A 14,225-nucleotide genomic window follows, 5' to 3' on the forward strand; every position below is an offset into this window, starting at 1 on the left:
TGCGCGATGGCAAGGCGAAACCCAGGTTGCACGCAAAAGGTCAAATATGCTAAAGAAATTTGGATTGGATTAACTTGGTACATATGGTGTGCACACCACCACATTCATCATGAACACTAGTTTTATAGAAGAACATTTATATAAAGTTAGGAGCTATTTCCTGTATTCAGTGGAGATTGGTATACAAAAAGTATATGCCTTCAAGGTCCAACACCATAAAAATCCTGGGACTGAAGGATCTGAAGAATGTGCCGTAAGCCTACATTTTAAAATGTTCTTTCTTCAAACATTTGATGAGGTATTGTATGTACAAAACAGGGTGAAAACCTTTCTTTGTGCTCAGAAACCGAAGAATAGCAGTGATTGCCCCTTTGTGACCGTATCGCTTTATTCAATAGAACATACAGATCTTCATTACCAAGATGTTTGTGAGGGAGATGGACAATTTGGGGCATGTGGTGGCCTCTTTAGAAAGGGAGATAATATGCAACTCATAGTGTCTGAAGAACTCATTGTTTCGATGCCATTCTTTCCCATTTCTGAAGGAAAAACACTACCTAACCCTTGAACTGGGCACAGAAATTCTGGCAGATGAAGTGACTAGAGCAGTTTTGAATTCATGGACATTGAAGATGAAAAGGAAGGGGCTACAGTTGTGTGCTCACCAATTCTCTATTTCAAGGGGAAAAACAATCTCAGTTGTGACTGAGTTTGCCGACATTGTCTATTAAATTAGTTGGTCTAATCGCTTGAAATTCCACCGTTTATTTGGTAACATTTTTGTGGGTTAAGTCAGGCCTAAATCTCTAGTGGTGGCACTACTCTTCTTGAGTTTCTGAAGTGATAGGTCTGCTTTTTTTCCAAACAGATTTGATGCAGTAACGAGCATGCACAACAGCTGTACTTGCACTGCCACGAAAATCTGATGGACCTCATCCAAGTAGACTTTCTGAGCACAGCATCATTGCTCATAGATCTAGCCATGTGCCTACTGTTTCTAGCCCCGTCTGCATTGCTTTAAGGCCTCCATACCATCCTGCACCAACAACATGAGCACTCATCCCCTGTAAAGTGTGGGAGTATTTGGCAAATAAAGAATGATCCTTAATGCTAGAGCTCCTGCTGGAAATCAAAATGTGGCCCAAAGGTATCCAGCCCCTTTGACGCATTAGCATGTGCCGTTTTTTGGGAAGGTGAATTGCAAACAAGAGTGCACAGCCAAGCTCTCTGGTGATAAGCATGGCTTTTGGAGAAGAGTCTTATCATCTTCTAGAAATTCCAGTAGCGGCTGGTAGGGAATGATGGTGGAGGCGTGCGACGGTGGCAGGGTACAAAATCCCAAAAAATAAAAACAACTTACCTTCTCGCCATGTCTTTCCACCGTCATCCCTCCGCTCCGGCCAGAATCAGGAAGCCCACCCAGACTCCCCAAAGCTAATCAAAATCAGGTAGTGCAGCGTTGTGATTGGTCTGAGCGCCGTGGTTCGGCGCCCCACCAGGCAGTGGGAGCCTGGGGAATGTTCCTCACCAGGCTGTGCATTACAGTATGGTGGTGAACATGCAAAGTGCACATGACTGTTTGGCTGGCTCAAGCTGGCCGGTCAAACCACCATGCACACTTGGAGTGTCCAAACCACTCCTCCCCCTTTGCCACCAGCCCTGCTCCGCCTTAACCCAGCCTCGACTCTACAAAAATTAAAATAATAATAACATTGGTATTATTATTTTATTTTTCCAGCTCTGAGAGCAGTGGGGTGACACTCCTACGCCTTAGCAGAGGAGCTGCCTCTGAGAAAGTCTGTTTCTCTTCTATATATTGAATGAGGATAATATCCGCTTGCGCTTACAGTGTTTTTGTTGCGCCTAACATGAGAGTCGCTCTCTGAATAAAACCTCAGTACTGAAGGAGTTTTCATCTGGAGAGAGGTTATGCCTTGAGGTGCATAGCACATATGAAACATTTCTAAACTTCCTAAGGCAGCACAGTCAATATGGATGTCTGTCATAAACATCTGTCTGTGATGCTTGGAGCACAGCATGAACCCCACTGGTCTACGAGGCATGATATGTAAAAAATGTAAAAACTTCCATAATAATATTTAAATTCAGTGCCTCTGGAGTCAACGTCATTTGAGGCTTGGGGAAAGAGGAACTGACATCACTGGTACCATGGCATCTTATATAGATGTGCTATGAAACTACTGCTGAAACAATGTAAAGGCGATGAATTAATGAATTATTAGGTTGTAGATAACATTCGCCACTAATAAAATGGATAATATAGCATGCAGAGAGCTTTGCACAGATTGGGATTTGTATCTTGCACTTATTGTAGTGATTATTTTGTAATGGTTTATGGGGTTAACCCTGAATTAAACTTATTGATTGATTGATTGAATATCCAATAAGGTTATGTGTTGTGATTGTGTTAATACGTACATAAAGACTCTCTCTGCTATGTAATGCGGTCTTTTCCCTCCATCATGCATTTTGTAGGATTTAGGAGGTATTGATCTAGTTGCTGCTAGGAGTATGGGCTCCGTCTGTTTTGGAGCCACAGTGCTCATCCGTCTGACCCATCCTTAGGTGAATAGACTTGACTGCATTGTGGATGCTCTGATAGTCTGTTCAAACATCTTGTGGGTGTGCTAACCAATCTACCTACTCAGCCAGTACCATGCAGGTGTTTAGATGGGCAATACATTTCCTTGAACACTGATGATACCCATCCTGAAAGCATTCAGCCAATAAGAAGACAATTCTTAATCCTGGTGAAGGCATTCCAAGTGTAGCACTAAGTCCTCACCCAAACCCAGGAATTATGGAGCCTACAATCTACAAGTCTTTGCAGAAATTTAGAGCTCAGAAAATAATAACCATCAATATATCTGGAAATTATTTCTTAGTCTGTAGTAGGGAAGTCTGCCTTCCTGAAGGCTAAGGGACCGCCTAATGAAACATGTTAATGCCAATGCCAACTTGGCTGGCAATGGTCTCCAACACTTCATCAGTGCACCTTTCTCCTGGATGAATATGTTGAAGAGGAGTATGCCTTTATACTCAGGCTGGGCAATGATAATGCTGTTGACTTGCTCATTGAGGGAAAGAATCTGACAGATCCCCTGATCGATATGGTACTAAAGCAGTAAAAAACTAGCACAATACGATCAGACAGATTGCTGAGTTCCATTATGTTGCCACCAGCCAGACCTCATAACATTCTGCAACAAGCCAGGTTTCTCCAACAAGCCAGGTCTCTCCAGTGTTTCAAGGATAAGAAGCCTTTTGCACAAAGTCTCTGGCTGCACATTCTCTTCGTCTGCCTCATCTTTTGAGTCCAAGAGAAGGCTTTTCATAAGCACAACAAAGTCCCCTCCTCATACCTAACTAAACATACACATTTCCATGTTTCTATGTGTTAGTGCCATTTCTGGCAGTTTCACCAAAGAACAGCACACCACTGGAGGAAAGGCTTTCCCTACACTTCCATGATTTGACTGAAATCACCAGGGATTCCTTGGTTCCTTTTATTGTTTGCAGTCACACTGCTGTACTAATTCTTCAGCCATAGCCGTCAATGCATCTTATACAGTTGATCACCAAAGGGGCCCTGGAAATGGAAAAGGAGGCTCTCCTGCGATCCACAGAATCTATCCCATTGTCACACCCGAAGAGGCTTACATACTGGTGGTTGAGAATATGGCTTGCATGATCATTTCAACCTGTAAGGTAAGTGTAGGCAAGTGGTCTATTGTGCAGGGAAGCTAGTTAGAGTTCACTATGTAATACTCTCACAATACCGTAAAATAGGTCCTTTGGATTCACACTACTAAATCCCTAGATCAGTCCTGGTAGAGCGGCACAGAGCAGTCAGGCTTTACTAGGGGAACATATGTTAAGCATTTCAGAATATCAATATCTGACTGAAAATTTATAAAAATAAAGCAGATCTTTATATAAATTTAGACACCAATACAAACACAATTGGATGCATATAACTGGAGATATGACATTTTAGAAGGAAAAATAAATCAGCGCCATTCACAACAATAAAACTTAGCATTGCGGTCAATGGAGAAAAGCACTAGTGACAATCAGTCACTTGCTGGTCGAGTTCAGTGGAAACCACTGGAGTTATATGTTCATGCAGGTCCAAGGACCGGGTCATGCCTGTCAGTTGAAGTTTACCTGGCTGGTAGGGCCTGGGTCCAGAGTGGTGCTGGCTGTCCCTGTGTGTCTTTTGCGGTCCCTAGTGCTGAAGCAGCATCAGTGGGGGAGCTGGTTTTACTGCTAAGATGGAGCAGTGAGAAAACAGATGCACAAAGTCAACAACAGGGCCACTGAGGTGGTTGGAGGAAGGTGCTGGTGATTTCCTTCAAGGTGCAGCATTGAACAAATGTGGTGGTAGCCGGACTGACAACTAACACGTTTTAGCAGCGGCAAACACAGTGTGAAGGTATTTCAACATCCTGGAGTCTGGGGGAAAGCGGTAACCACCTGAAACTTGCTGGAGGTCAGTACTACATTTCTCACAATCCACTTGACTGTTTACTTTTGGGTGAACCCTTGGAGAGCCTGATGGCCAGTGTGACTTTGGTTCTACTAGTGGTAAGGTGCCAGAAGGCTGCAGGAGACTAGTGCCTCTAGTCCAAAGGAGTTCTGTAGTTGTTTTTGGCTCTCAGAGAAGTTCCTCATGCCAGGGAAGCAGGTCTGTGGTCCAGAAGGATGCTTGCCACAGGTGCAGACAAACGCACCCTTTCTTTGTGCATGTCCTGAAGTTGTAGACTTGTGTCTCTTCTTTATGCTTCGTTGCAAGTCAAATTAGATCTGAGGTTCTGGTACCAGGGGTGCCCCTCAAATCCTAGATTGAAGGGCATTAGGTGTTTGGGGACAAGTAGCCAATGGGATACTAGCCCCAGCTGCTATCCGCCCCTGAGGTGACCACATCCGGGAGTGTGTGTCTCCTTTTCTAACCAGAACCCTCTCTCCCACCACTTTTCAAGATGGTGGAGGTCTTGACCACCAAATTATAAAAATGTCCATCAGCCTGACAGCCATTTCAGGCATTCACATGAAACACCATCAAGGCAGTTCCTGTGAATGCAAAGCTTCCACAGTTTTTTATTTCAAAAACAAAACCCTAAAGTCGGTTTTTGTTTTTGAAAATAAAGAAAAGCAATGCACTCCTCGCCTTGGGAGTTATCTGTTACTATGTGTACAAATTAAAAAGGAATATAGGATATGATTGTGCAGGGATCTGCCCATTGCTTGAAACTTGCTTACAAAAAAAGTCAGAGGTACTATGTGCGAGATATGGATATGTGGCATGCTGAGGAATTTGAAAAGGTTTTTAAGAGGAAAGAAGGTGGCATACATTGAAGGGCTGTTAGACCTTTTAGTTATAGAGAAACTTGTGCAGTGTCCTTAAGTGCAGACAGCTCTTAGAGCTTCTCAGATAATTGACCAAGAAAACGTGGCAGTTTAACCTGTAGAAGTTTAACAGAGTAAATCTGAATGAGCAGAGTCTACAGCAGACCAAACAAGCTGGAGAGAGTAACTGTAAGCAGAATAGCCAGAAGTCTTTTTAGGTCTCGCATAGGCAGCACAAGCACTGCCTTTACGAGGCATAAAGTAATCAGTATTACTACTGAAACTCCACCCATTGCATTTCACTTTGTTTTGTCGCTTGCCATTTGTGTAATCTGGCATTGCTGTTCTTATCTTGCTCATTATTGGCTGGTGGTCCGATACATCACTTCCTTTTTCTTCAGTTTCTGGAGGAAGCAGTATGGACCAACTACAGTTAGCTTACGCTGCTGGCTGTTATCTTTTTGTTTAGGGACTACTTTATTTCTTTGCTGCTCGCAATTCCACATCTGGCAGGTTCCTGCCCTTACCCAAGTCTGTTTATTTATTTACATTTAATTTATTTATAATTAATCACACTTAAATGATGCAGCCCATCCCAAGGATCGAATCCTGTTTTCCTGTCCCAAAGTCGGCAGCATTATATGTTGAGCCACCTCCTCATACCGTTTGCTACACTTGGTTTCAGATGCTAAATTTGTCAGTTTCAACCGTGTTTTTTTAAATTGTATCTGTCTCCTCCTCCTAGTGTATTAGTTTTTTAAATTTGTCTCTCCCCACCCTCCGTCCCTCCAAGATCGCTGTTTATTTTTAAATAATTAAATTATGTAGCCCATGCCGAGTCTCGAACCCTGTTCTCCAGCTCCAAAGTCAGCAGTGTGCGCAGTCTGCCTTCTGTATTGCGTCATGTTACAAGGTTGTGTACCTTGGTTTTTAGATCTTGCCTAGCTCACGCTGTCTGCATGGGCTAGTCGTCTCTCTGATTTGTTGGCAACTGCCAAATAAGCTTTCTGATTGGTCAACCTTGCATTATCCCAAGGATACAGCTGTAGCGGATGCTGTGGAAGGGTCTGTTAGAATCACAGAGTGTATGTGTGTAAAAAAGTGCAAAGCTAGTATGACATATATTATGAAAATGTTATGCACAATATGTTTATGTTTTGTTAACATTCTTTATTTCTAATAAAATGACCTTATACAAAACAAACGTTTTTCATTTCATAGGCTGGGTGATAACATGTCGGGCCCGGTTAAGAAAAACTTTATTATGATACAAGAGGGGTTGATAGTTTGGGAAACGCTGAAGCTCTGTATAGAAGGGCTGTAGCTGAAAATGAACTGGTAAGCAGAGACCAGGTGAAGACATCAGTCCTACACAAACATAAGATGGAAGGTGCACACAATTAGAGTCCAAAAGAAAAATGGTATATTGTATATCTTCTTCTTTATTTAACATTATTCGTCAGATACAGGCACAGCCAACGCGTTTCGTTCCATTTGCCTTGTGGAACTTCGTCAGGGCGAATCAATTCAGTTTGAAGTTGTCAACCTATTCGGACAAAACTGTGTGGATCAAACAGCAGATGGCAATTGTTCTTCAAAGGCATATAACCTTCATATATTAAAAGGTGGTGTTCACACTAGGTACGAATGAGTCAGCCCAGTAGGTATCCCAACGTTAAGTCCAGTAGTTTTCAGAGTATGGCAGATTTCAGGGACTTGATTCAGTGATTGTTCAAAGTTGAGCAAAACGCTTGCCGGGGAGTCTAGTGGTTCCCAGGGGAAATTTCTTATTTTCCTTATAATATCATTCTCCGGTAAGGGCATAGAGTGAAGCTGTAGAGGACACCGGTCTGTAGTGTAGCACGGTGTTCGTGCTAATAGTCCTATAAACTCAGGGTTCACTGTTGAACAAAAAATAAATATATACACAACAACATATACCCGCACACAGAAATAGCAAAGAAATCACATAACTTAGTGTTATACAGGATAAATACAGTAAAGAAAAATCAATACACAAATTGAACACAAAAACAGATTATTCAGTTGATTGATACTTCGGAAACATCCAATCCAGGCACATCCCTCCATGTTCTGATATGACCAGTGCACCCTGAAGAAGGTGAGACCCATATTGGGGTCAATCAGCCGAAACGTGAGTCGCCACTGGGACTTTTTATTGGCAATGACATGTGCCCTTTGTTATTCCCCCTCGAAGAGGAATTGTAATCCTAAACACGAAGTGTAACATCAACTGATTAATCTGTTTTTGTGTTCAATTTGTGAATTGATTTTTATATATTTATTTGTTGTTCAACAGTGAACCCTGAGTTTGTAGAACGCATGAGAATGTGTGGCAATATTTCTGTTTCCTTGAACAAATATTTTTGTGTGAGGTACGATGTGCTTGGACTGACTTGATACTATTTTTATTTTGTCTTATTTCTAAATAAAAATATATAATGAATAAATAACATTTTGATATGGCTGGTACATAAAGCGTTATGTATCATATTTTGGAAGGCCAATGTTTTCAGATGTGTATTATTGTAACAGTGACTATTGGCACTGTAGGATTCTGTACACAGGTAGAGAATCTTCTTTTTGAGCATTTCTCTGGTTTCCCCTGCTTTCTCTGCCTGTTATTTGCTCAAGGCCCCCCTTCTGTATGAGTGGTTGACATTTAATGTTATACCTTTGACCTTCGTACACACTTTGTTGTTGTTTATTTTGTAAGAATAGGTCTGAGGTCCTAATGAGTGAATTCAACTATATATTCATTCTTATCAAGTTCACTGGTCAGATTACCTAGATAATCACCTAGTGGAGGGATCTTCATCCACTGCATATGCTTGGTCTCTATGATCTCCATACAACCAGTCGTTGAGGACCAATATGTGTGAAGCTGAATGATAGGTCTAAACATCTGGAGTGGCAATACCACCACCGTAGGTAGATTGACAGCAGGTTCTCAGAGTGCCACACGCTGCTCCTCCCTCCCAGGGAAAGCGAGCAAGGATCACTTTTAACTGCTGAAACCAGGTAGGCCATATGTAATAAGGATGGTTCTGAAGCTGATAAACCAGGCGGGGCAGGGACACTATTTTTAATATGGCAGATCTGCCAAGTAATGAGAGGGGCAAATTAGACCACACATGAACCTGGTCCGCCGTTTGCGTCCACAGGGGCACCAAGTTCCTATTCTATGAAATAGATTGGTATGTGGATAAAAACACCCCCAGATATTTAAAACCATCCTGAACTATAGTTACTGCTTGAGATCAAGCGCCCAGCCGGTCTCCGCAGCATAACGGCCACATATATATGATTTGCTACTATTCATGCAGAGGCCAGAGGTCTCCCCAAATATCTGCATGACCCGAAGAAGACGCAGGCCGGTCACCTCCGGTCGGGTGAGGAAGAACAGAAAGTCCTCCCCGTATAACGCAAAATAGTCAGACACCTCTCTCGACCACTCAAAGCCCTAATCTGGGCATCTATCCTCTCCCACGCCGCCAATGGTTCCATTGTCAAGGCAAACAAGAATGGAGATAGGGGGCAGCCCTGACGAGTGTATGTGCGATTGTAAAGGTGCCTGAGATGGAATCCACGATCTAACAGACGCCGATAAGTCTGTGAATAGCAGCTTTATGAGTGTTAGCAAGCTAGGGACAATATGTAAGCGACTGAGCAGGGCGAAAAGATAGACTCAACTAAGTGAGTCAAAGGCTTTGTCCATATCAGCCAGAAGTAATGCAGCTGACTTCCCCAAGTTGTCCACTGCCGTGATAGCATTATGAGCTCTACGAATATTGTGGCGTGTAGCCTGGCCGGGTATAAATCCTGATTGATCAGTATGTATAAGATCTGAACGGTATAGAACAAGGCGATTTGTGTTTACTTTGGCCAATAGCTTGACTTCCACGTTTAGAAGGGAGATTAGATGATAGGAGGAATGAAGTCCCGGTGGGCAACCTGGTTTGAGTAAGATTACTATTTCGGCGTGCCTCCAGTCCGGCGGGAGGCAACCGTCTTCGGCTGCTGCATTAAGGGCCACGAGGTATGGTGCCTTTAACTGGAACTGGTTATATTTTAGAAATTTGCAGGGAAAACCGTTAGGGTCCGGCACCTTGCCTAAGTTCATGCTAGCTAGGACTGTCTGTTTCTCATCTATCGACAGTGGGGCATCTAAGATGTCCTGTGTCGTGTCTGAGAGGGACCGTGGGGGAAGATCGTCAATTAATTTATATATAATGTCAGCACACAACGTCTCCCGAGAAGCATATAGGGTGGTAAAATATGAAGCAAAACTAGTCGCTATTAGCTGTGGATCTGTAAGAGTCACTTCCTCAGAGTCCTATATCATTGGGAGTACCAGGGGCTGCACTGATCGCTGAACCAAGCGATGTAACATAGCACTCAACTTATCTACCACTGGTATATCCAGCTATGCGTCCCAAGCCAATAAAGCTGTGCCTTGTCCAGGAGCTTGCAAGTATATGTTTGTTGAGCACTGAGCAGCTGTCTACGCGCAATGCCCCCCTGAACCCTTGACTGCTATGTTTTCAGGTCTATCAGTCTAGCCTCGCCCTAAATTAACATCTCCCGACATTGTCTACGTCTCGCTGCACAAAAGGTGATGTCTATCCCTCTAAGTGTAGGCTTAATAGCCTCCCATAGTGTCATAGGGGAGGAAACCGTCCCGGCATTGAGTGAAAGATAGTCGGTAATGCATGTGTGGATCTGCAGCCGATACTGCTTATCCTGAAGGAGCCAAGGTAGGAGTAGCCATCGGACCGAGGATAGCCTCGGACGCAAGGTCAGCTGAAAAGATGCAGGTGACTGATCTGATAGACCTCGTGGCAATATCTTGGCAGATTTTAGTCTATGAACATGCATTTCTGACATAAACAGATAATCGATGTCAGAATTTGACTTGTGTACGCTGGAAAAGTATGTGTATTTAAGTGCAGTCAGCTGTGTAGCCTGCCAGTTGTCTGTCCAGCCCATGCCCTGAATCATGGGCAGCAATTTAGATTGCCTCCCACTGTTACGCCATCTATCCAGTGCCGGACACATCACATCATTCCAATCACCTCCCACCACCGTGAATCCCAATGGACTCTCGGTCCATAATGCTGTCAATCTCTCTATCAAATTCCATGCCAATGTGGGGGGCATACACGCTACCAAGGACCATAGGTTCCCCATACAGCGATCCGGAGACCACTATATACCGCCCCTGGGGGTAAGGCCATGACTTACTGTGGACAAAGGGAATGTTGCGATGAACAAGGATTGCTACAGTTCGGGAGCCCCTGGTAAACCCGGAATGAAATATCTGTACAAATCCGAAGGGCGCTATGCATGGCGTCTTGGTAACCAATAGGTAGGTCTCCTAAAGTAGCAGGACATCTGCTCTGTATCACTTTGCTTGTCACAGCACTTCCCCCTGATTAATTTTGTCTAGGAGACCATGGACGTTCCAACTGATGATTTTGAGGTCCTGGCCCTCTGGCATCCCCTGATTACGTGACACGTCTGGCATGGGAATCCCAAAGATGTAGTTGACATGTCTAAGACAATGCAGAAGCAGATTGAAATGGCACAAACCCAAAGTAATCGCAAAATAAACTCCCAAAGAAAAACCTCGACCCCTCCTCTCCCACCCCTATAACGCATAAACATAAAAGTATCTATCGCGGTATGCAGTGTGGCCGACCCCAAATGGTGGATGATAGCAACATGCAGCCAATGGATCCCCTGAAACAAACCCCTGCACTGTCTTATAGCAGAGGGAAACTTGTACGTAGTAGCCCAAGTGATAATGACGTCCTAAGATAAGTTCAGTTCGCAGCCATAGCACACCAGAACAGTATTCAGGATGCAGCTGGCCGCGGTCGGTCCTCTGTCAGGCGCCGGCGAGACTGGCTACAGGTCTTGGAGCGCTTCTGAGAGCGTGAGCGGCGGCGCTGTTTTTCAACCACCCCAGAGAATTAGGTCCACAGCCACCGGAGGACGAATCTGAGTCAAATCTAGGTGGGGATGCGGCTTGGACCTGATGGTCTCGTTGGTCCAGCGAAACACCTCTTCCAGTGTTTCAAACAAGTGCGTTCTTGACTGGTAGATCACTCTAAGTCGGGCAGGGAAGAGCAAAGAGTATTAAATCTTAGGGTCGCTGAGATGTGCCGTCGCCTCCATGAACGATTGCCTACGCTACTGTACCAGTCTAGTGTAACCTGGAAAGATTATGATACATTGGGAGTCGAATACCAGCTTATCGTTAAGGCGAGCCTGTCGCAATGTGGTCTCCCGATCTTTATAGTTGAGGAGTCATAGGATTATCGGCCGGGGACGTGCACCAGGTGGCGGCCTCTGCATCACAACTCGATTATAAAGCAGGGAGGGACCGCGTCTGGGGGGAGCCAGTCTTCGATGTGGCTTCCCTCACAGCCCTCGGGAAATCTGATGAAACGGAGATTGTTGCGGCGAGCCCACCCATCCGCATCTTCCACTGTTGTTGCCAGGCCTTTCGTTGGTGTCTCGAGAGTGTGAACTTTCTTTTGAAGGCTGGTCACTGTGTCTTCAACAGTGGAGATCCGGGACTCCATCTCTGTAATCCACTGCATGGCGTTCCGAAGGTCCTGTCGAAGGAGCATGATGTCAGAGCCGACAGCCCTGATCTTGGCCTCAAGAGTTCCAGAGATTGTACGATTGGCAATAATAGCGCCGCATTGTTGGACATAGCTGCGTCAGTATCGCCTTGGCCCGCCCCCTGCGACATCGCCCAATAAACTTATCGATTGTACTATGTTTGGAAGCCATTCCGGTAGGTTTATCCTTGACCATGCTGTCAGGATATATAAGTCGCAGTTCTCATGCATCCGAGCCCAGGAAGCTCAGTCTCCACGATACTGTCCAAAGCAAGTTGCTGGCCCTTCGCAACTCCTATAGCTGAATAAAGCGTCCGGGGGGAGCCACCACGTCCACAAGCTGCACTGACACTTATCCAGCTGCTTCCGTGAGATGGACACCCCCACCCTCCCCTAGCTGATGCCACACCACTCGCGCAAACCCACCCGTTTCAGGTGAATATTGGCCCAAGAGTTCAGGGGGAGAACAATGATGAAGGTGACCAGGCCCCACGTGACACTCCTCCTGGGGTAGTAGTAGTCCAGAAGCTGCCCCGGAGAGCTCCCCAATTCACAGTCACAGAGAAGCGGCAACAGAGGTCAAATCCCCCGTCCAAGGCTCGCGCTGGCAGATGGTACGGTAAAGTGGGGCCCGGTATTCCACCCCCTCCTCAATCTCCTGCAGGAGGGTGGTCGGCCAGCCCAGCAGACTATGCAGTGAAAAGTCCCCCCGCTCTATCCTCTAATTAGTGGGGTGCTACGCTGGGGCGAGCCCGAATCCTCGATCACAGCGGCAGCAACTCCGGGGCACAGCACGGCCAAATGTAAATGTAAATGTAAATGTGGGATACTTGTATAGCGCACAGTTACTCTACCCGAGTGTCCCGGCGCTGTAGACCGCTGGGGAACCCGTCCTGGTTTTCCCTGTGAGATGGTCCCTTTTCTGGGTATCTCCAGGGTGAAACCAGGCATCCCTGGCGTCTGTGGGGGGCCGTTGTAGAGATGAGGCAAGCTAATGCCCAGAGTTGCCGAGTGTGCTCCCCGGTCGGAGTAGGCACCGATGCGAGAATTATCAGTCCGCTGACCCTGGTCCAAGACCCTGCCGCGTCGGGAATCGAACCCTGGTCCCGGGCCGTTCTCTGCACTCGGGTCTGCCGCCTCTAACCAGTGAGCCACACCTCTCTACAGGCCAACATTCGGGGCCTCAGGCAACTCAGCAAGCAAGGCCCCTGGCCATCCACTGCAGCCAGACCAGGCCGCTGGAGCGCAAAATCAGCCCACAAGCGGCAGAGACACAGCCTCACACCCCGCCCATCCCTTCACCGCAGATTCGCAAAGGAAGGCCGTCCAGCAGGAGATGGGGAGCTCTAATTCCGCGTGGCCGACCGCACTGTCTAGGACCCAGAGGACACTGGGGTCTGCGGTCCACAGGCCCGATGCGGCTCGAGTTAGCCGCAGAGACTCGCATGGCAGCAGAGATCAGATGCACACAGGCGGAGGCCCCAAATCACCGCCCCAGGCCCTCCTACCTGCAGGAACGCGGCTGTGCAAGTAGCGCCGGCTGTCCCCAACGAACAGCACTCGAGCCTCCGCTCACACCCCTCAATATTGGAAGTCGCCAGCCTTGCTTATGTAGGCCGTGCACCTCTGGTTCCCGCAGCGCCCGCCACGGACCTTGATCTTCACTCCAGAGCCAGAAGCAAGTGTCGGTAAGGCGAGATGAAGTCTCCTCAAGCACAGGGTTCGGCAGTAGTAAAGATATGTCAGCATAATTGAAGGATTTTGAGTGGGCTACAGGGAGCTCGGCTACGGCGCGTCCTCCATGTTAGACCACCAAGCCACGCCCCTTGTCAACTCCTTCTGAGGAAGTTTGACTCATCATCTGTGCTTAATTACATTTCATGACTTTAGGATTCTGCCTTGTATGAGATGTTTATACTCAGGCTTAACAACAAGCATGCATTCATACCGGGGCCTCGGCGTGGGTGTTAGCCAACTCTAGAGCCCACCACAGATTACCATACTTTAGTCTCGATAACAAGCATGCCCTCATTTCGGGACCACAGAAAGGATATTTGTTAACCAGCAAACCTATAGGTGTCCTAAAAAGGTCTATACCGTCCGATCACCCTAGTCCGATACCTCTCTACCATAACCTCACATTCCTGGTTAGATTAACAGGAACTGAACGTAAGTTTAGAGCCACAATCATGTTCTCTAACA

This window comes from Lissotriton vulgaris, chromosome 4_1 (genome assembly GCF_964263255.1).
Source record: "Lissotriton vulgaris chromosome 4_1, aLisVul1.2, whole genome shotgun sequence".
NCBI lineage: Eukaryota > Metazoa > Chordata > Amphibia > Caudata > Salamandridae > Lissotriton > Lissotriton vulgaris.